We start from the raw sequence: 5,813 nt of genomic DNA, 5'->3' as shown, positions 1-5,813 counted from the left end.
ATCCTGTCAAATCCCATTGACTTGTTTATGTGCAGTTGTAAAGATGGTCCATAGTCTCCCGGTGCTGGTGAGCTCCTTTGCCCTCCAAAGCTGACTTCCATGGGAACCTTCCTAACAGGTCCCTGATAAGTTGAGATCACCACTTATGAAGTCTAGGGTCTTCATTCTGCTGGCTATTAGCAAACCAACATGTAGTAGCTTTAACATATGAATGCAATATCTGTATATATAATGTATAAAATATATATGGTGCAATTTTGTATATAATCATTTGCATAGAATGTACAGAAGTCTGACACTCTCAGTAGAAACATGTGATGCAACAGACCTGTCAGCTCTGATGCTATGCCCAGGGTCAAGTCAACTGCAAAAGCTAGTGCAACAAACACCTAGAGATCAAGCAAACGGTCAGGCAGGCTAAAGAATGAGCCAGGACTGTGGTAATTCTCAGCCACAGTAAAGAAACCATAAGGCAGTTAGCCAAAAGAAGAAGAAGAAGAAAAAAACAAAAAAACCCACAGCATTTAAAACGCATGTGATCAAACACTTCCCTGGGATACTCATCTACTGCAACATGATTCCTTTATGTTTTGCTGGAACCTATCATTGCTTTATTCATAAGCGACATAGTATTGTAATGCTGTGTTTTTCGCTGTGTTTGTGGTCATGTATGAAGGTGTTTTACAAAAACAGACAGCAAATGTTTGACAATACGACAAGAAGCGCTGGAGGACCAAGCCTCACCTTACAGGCTAGGAAGCCTTGCTGCAGAGAAGACAACTTGGTGGCAATGACCAGCTTTGATTTCTTGCAGAGGGCAAAACTGGACAATCACTATTACCAAAGTGAGGATGATGGGAAGTGCTGGAGTCCACCTCGGTCTGTCCAGGAGGGAGCTGTTGCAGGTAACACCCTATGGTACAAGCACTGGACGACAGTGGTCCCAGCACTGGATGACAGTAGAGGCCATCGAAGGTATGCACAAAATCTGCATATAGCCCATTGCTGTTCACTGAAGGATTGCAGCCTGGATTGCCAGGTAGATTGGGTTTGAAGGCATAACACAAAGATTTCAAAGAACATATATCCAGTTCAAGTAAAACATCCCATATGCGATGAAAATGCAAAGGAAAGAAGAAGAAGATATGAAAGTCCCTACAAGAACAGGAAAAAAAAACAGAGAGGAACTTCTCCAGCACCCTCTCCATCAGGTGAGGACACTGTGCCTGATCAACACAATCACTTAAACACCAGCAGTTCTTCCTCCCCCTTGCTGGGGAAGGAATGCTGCTTTTTGATTTGGCTCTTGCAACATTTTGCAAATGTGGACTCAGCAATCATATGTAAAGTAGTCTCTTTTACTATGTAATTGGGTTAAATAAACTGGAATTTTAAGGAGCTGTGCATATGTGTGTTTTCTGCTTCAACCTTCCCACTTAACAGGGTGATTGACAACGCAGCACAAAGACAGAGTAAACTTGGGTGGCAGAACTCTTGGAGAAATAATTTATTGTATAGAAACATTCACTCTTCATTTGAGATTTTTAGGACTGCACAAAACAAAGGAAAGAAAGGAGAAACACACTTCAAGACAATCTGTCTGAAATGGAACTCTTTACCATTAACACCTGGGATCTTATGCCTGTTGCTCCACCATCCTCGACTGGTGTGACTAAGATTGTCACAAGATTAACAGTTTGATTTTTCCAGAAACGCCACTGCAGTTCAGCCAGTCAGTTTGCATTGTTGGCATTTAGTGTCTTTGCTCGGGGGTGGGGGAAGAAAGACTCCTAACAGGCCAAATCCTGCCAGCTGGAGCTCTCTGGTGGTCTCTTTTCCAAGGGAGAGTGCTACAAAGATACTCTCCTGGCAAGCTGTGAGGAGGCCGCCCTATTATGTTCCTCTCAGGCCAGGTAAAAGCATCACTGATGAATTGAAAAGGGCAACTGCCTCCACCCACTGCCTGGTTGGCTGAAGTGTGAGTTTCTAGTGTGGAGTTCTTAGAGATGAGGAAGGAGGTCTGGAAAACTAGCTTATAAATTTTGGGAAGATTCTGCCTTCCTCATAAAAAAACTCAGACCACTTGGTCAAATGCACTTCAAATTTTCAGTGACATTTTGTTAAATGTCTACTAATAATATATATTGCATATTCCAGAAATATTTTTTCCACACACGGAATCTGCAGTGGTTTTACCATGTCCAGCATCATGTGCTGACAGATCTGAATTCTCCAGTTATTTTAGATAATTTTTACAGGATTGGGGGGAGAGGAAGTTAAATCTAATTTGAATATTCTGTATCTGATATAACTGCAACTCTAATAAACAGCTGATTAGCATAAAAACATCCTTCAGTGTGGTTCTCTCTTATAATAGGCACAGGACTGTAGTTGCTGGGGTACCATGAAGATGATAAGGGATGAGGAACCTAAATGGACAAATAGAAATTACCACATTTTAGTGATGCTATTCCTAGGTATGCTGTAAACCTTACAGAGCAATTTCCACTCTCTGACTGTGTAGCACAGTATACAGATTAACAGTAGTTATTGTGTATATTGACCTTCTAACCCTATCTTGTTTCTCATGTGGATAAGAAGGGCTACTCCAACGCCCTTGGGCAAAAGACCTCTCCTAGTTTTCCCGTGATTAAATGCAGAATTACTGCTGCCCTTCAGTTCTGAAGGGGCTGCATTTCAAGAGCACCCAGTATATCCATCATGGATAATGTATGCTGCGACCCCTCAGATTGAAGGACTTGTAAGAACGTATGCTGTGTAGGCTGAGACTTCAAGAATAAATGAGAACCGAATATCAGATTCTCAACAGTAAAAGATTACCACATTAAAATCCATGAAAGCTCCTGTTTGATTGCATGCGAGTGCATGCACTTGTGCATTATTGTGGTACATACTAGAAAAGGGAGGATCATGCCTTTTGTTAAAACAATTTTACATACAAAAAAGGTTACAAAAGCCACAGCATTAATGTTTTCATATTCACATTTGATTTTTTGTCAAAATGGGCATGGGCATAATGTATTCAGTTTTCTCCACTGAGTTGAACAAAATCTTCACTTTATCTCAAGTAGATGTTTAAGACTTTTATTATCATTAATTATGTGTATTACAATAGCAGCCAGAAGCCTCCAAATTAGTGCCCAGTGCATAAGGCCCTGTTGTATGACCAGATGTTAAAAATCAGCCACTGCTCCAAACCTATGACAAATGAAATCACAAGGACACAGAAATCCCTTTGGGTTCATGTCTAAGCAGCCAAGTAAAGAGCCAGGGAACATGCAGCATGGTGGTATGGTTTCTTCACTTTTGTGTAGAAACTGGAAGAAGAAAAAGGATTGGAACTGTTGGTGCATCATGTTTCCCTGTTAAGCAGTGGCCACAATGCTGAGATCATGATGACCATTTTCATGCTTGCTGATCATCCTAATTTCAAATCTTGCTCAGTAGGATCTTGTGATTCAGAGAGTGAAAATGTGTCCTCTCTGTGATCAATAGTAAATTTCCCATTGTCTTCTCTGAAATTAAATTTTTGAGCCTGTTCTCTATCTGCTTTCTTTTCCAGTGGTTGTGCCTGCACACCACAAAAAGAAATTACAGAGGGAGAAGAAGGAGAGAGACCTGCAAGTAGCTAGTTTACCCAGAGTTGCGCAGGAGAAATCAGTCCATCCTGCCCTATAAGTGGGGCTGATTGAGTGGTGTCCGGGTTAAGTGGTTTTCAGGAAAATAAGACTGAAAAAAAGAGACAAAGTGGGAAAAGTCCATATCACCTTGAATGAATCTGATGCATCTTTGCTTCCTTCTCCATATTGCGCCTGTGCAAGGGGATACAGAGTTAGGCCTAAAGAGGCTACAGATCCTTGTTAAAGGAGCCAGCAGGAAAGGCAAAACAATACCACAGATAAGATAGCCTCAGTTACACATCTTCAAAGGAGTAGAGGTTACAATAGCTTGGGCTATCACTCAGTGGGACAACCTACCCACCTGGCTGAGTCTACGCTAGGCTGGCTTAGTTTTTTCAAGGCCATGCAGAGATGTTTGCAGGTCCTAAAGTAGAGTGTGGGACTGGGAATGACCTGGGAGATGCTGACAGGCCTGAGAAACAGACAAAAATACACCATTCTGATGTTTTTTCTGCTGTATAGTCATTCAGTCAAACAGGCCTTGACAGATAACTCTGTCAGATGCCAGCATTTCTCAGAGACTTCTGAAGTAGATTCAGACGATCCACAGGGGCGGTGATCTGATATTTAGCAAAATGTCATCAAGGATTGTAAAAGGCCTGATGCCTGCCAGAATAGACCTAGTAAGACCTCTTCTCCCAGTCCTCAAGAGACAGTCTTGCATGCCTGGGCTGAACTTTAAATCCCAGATCTATAAATAATGCAGAATTATTCTCCTGAGAGGTGAAGGAGGCTTTTCAGTTATGGATGAGAAGTTCTTCGTGACATGGTGGTCACTTTGTTAGCTTTATAGGTGGTCTTCACCCTCAGAGCAGTACTATTGCAAAGAGAGCAGTTATTCAGTGAATCCCTTGCCTTTAAAACCTTCCTGAAAAGGAACCCTCTCTAGCCAGAGATCTTCAACTAAAAGAGTCTTTTCAGTCAGGGCAGATGAGATCATACTAGATAAAAGATCCCTTAGCTATCTAGTAGGAAACATAGGACAGATCTTTCTGAAGGCTCAGACTGAAGATAGCCTAGTGTGAGCTGCACTCACATGTGCAGGAGAATGTCAGAAAATTACTCCTTGTTAGGAAAACATTCAAATGTCATCTTTGCATGTTGGGAGTTCCCTAAGTCTTTGTTCCCTTTACCCTTCTCCTCACAGTGGCTGATGGAGGAGACTGAAGGATACAGGACCTGAACCAAAGCCAGTTGAGTAGCTGAGACTCTCTACTAACTGCAGTTATTATTCTTTAAATCAGATCCGTCGGTTATGTAGCTCATCAGCTCTTAGTGTGAGAGCGATTAGACTCCGATTTCAGCCCAGACAGGCCGAGCTCTGGGTCTGTTTCCATACTGCCTAAATAAATCTGTGCTTACTCATGAAAATATCAGAAAGAATGACAAAATTGTTTGGGCAGATGAGGGAATGCATGTTTGACTCTGACCAAATTCTTCATCTTCAGGTACTCAGTCCCTCTCCCATCACACAGGAAATGTCTACAACTGATTATCTAAGATCCCTCCTCTACCCATTAGCAGCTTGTGCCTTAAACTTCAATGACATTGTTTATGCAACAGGGTGCCAGGCAAAGTTTACTCTTATCTTCAACTTCAGGGGATTGAATTCCTTTGGAGAGATGCAATAATGCAGAAGTGAATTAGGGTCCAAAACTATAAATGTTCTTTGCTGAGAACTCATCTGATATGCTTTTAAGGCATATCAGCTCTATTTTGCCTGTTATTGTGGGCTCTGGGAAGCACTATTGCTATGCATACCTACAAGTTAATAACAGACTGACAAGGATCTTGACTTTTGTACTGGTTTAAGACCGGAGTGTCTGTTCTCTTGAAGAATGATGGGAAGGGCTGCAGCCATCTGATTCCTGAGAGGAGGCAAAGGTCAGCAGTGGCACTAATCTTGAAAGCAAAGGTGGCCATCACTTCCTTCCACCACCCGAGTTATCAAGGAAGCCCAAGACCCAGCCAAAGGGTGCAGCTTAAACAGTTCCAAAATTTCCATCTAGGGAAAAATCTGAGGCAGTGCTGAGGGGCTACTTTCAGTACGCTACTCCACAGTGTTATACTCCAGGAATACCCTGTACACCCAGCAACTAATGCTGCCCTCCT

The sequence above is a fragment of the Apteryx rowi genome, unplaced genomic scaffold (assembly GCF_003343035.1).
Source record: "Apteryx rowi isolate R43461 unplaced genomic scaffold, aptRow1 scaffold_50, whole genome shotgun sequence".
NCBI lineage: Eukaryota > Metazoa > Chordata > Aves > Apterygiformes > Apterygidae > Apteryx > Apteryx rowi.
Note: the sequence above shows the minus strand (reverse complement) of the source record.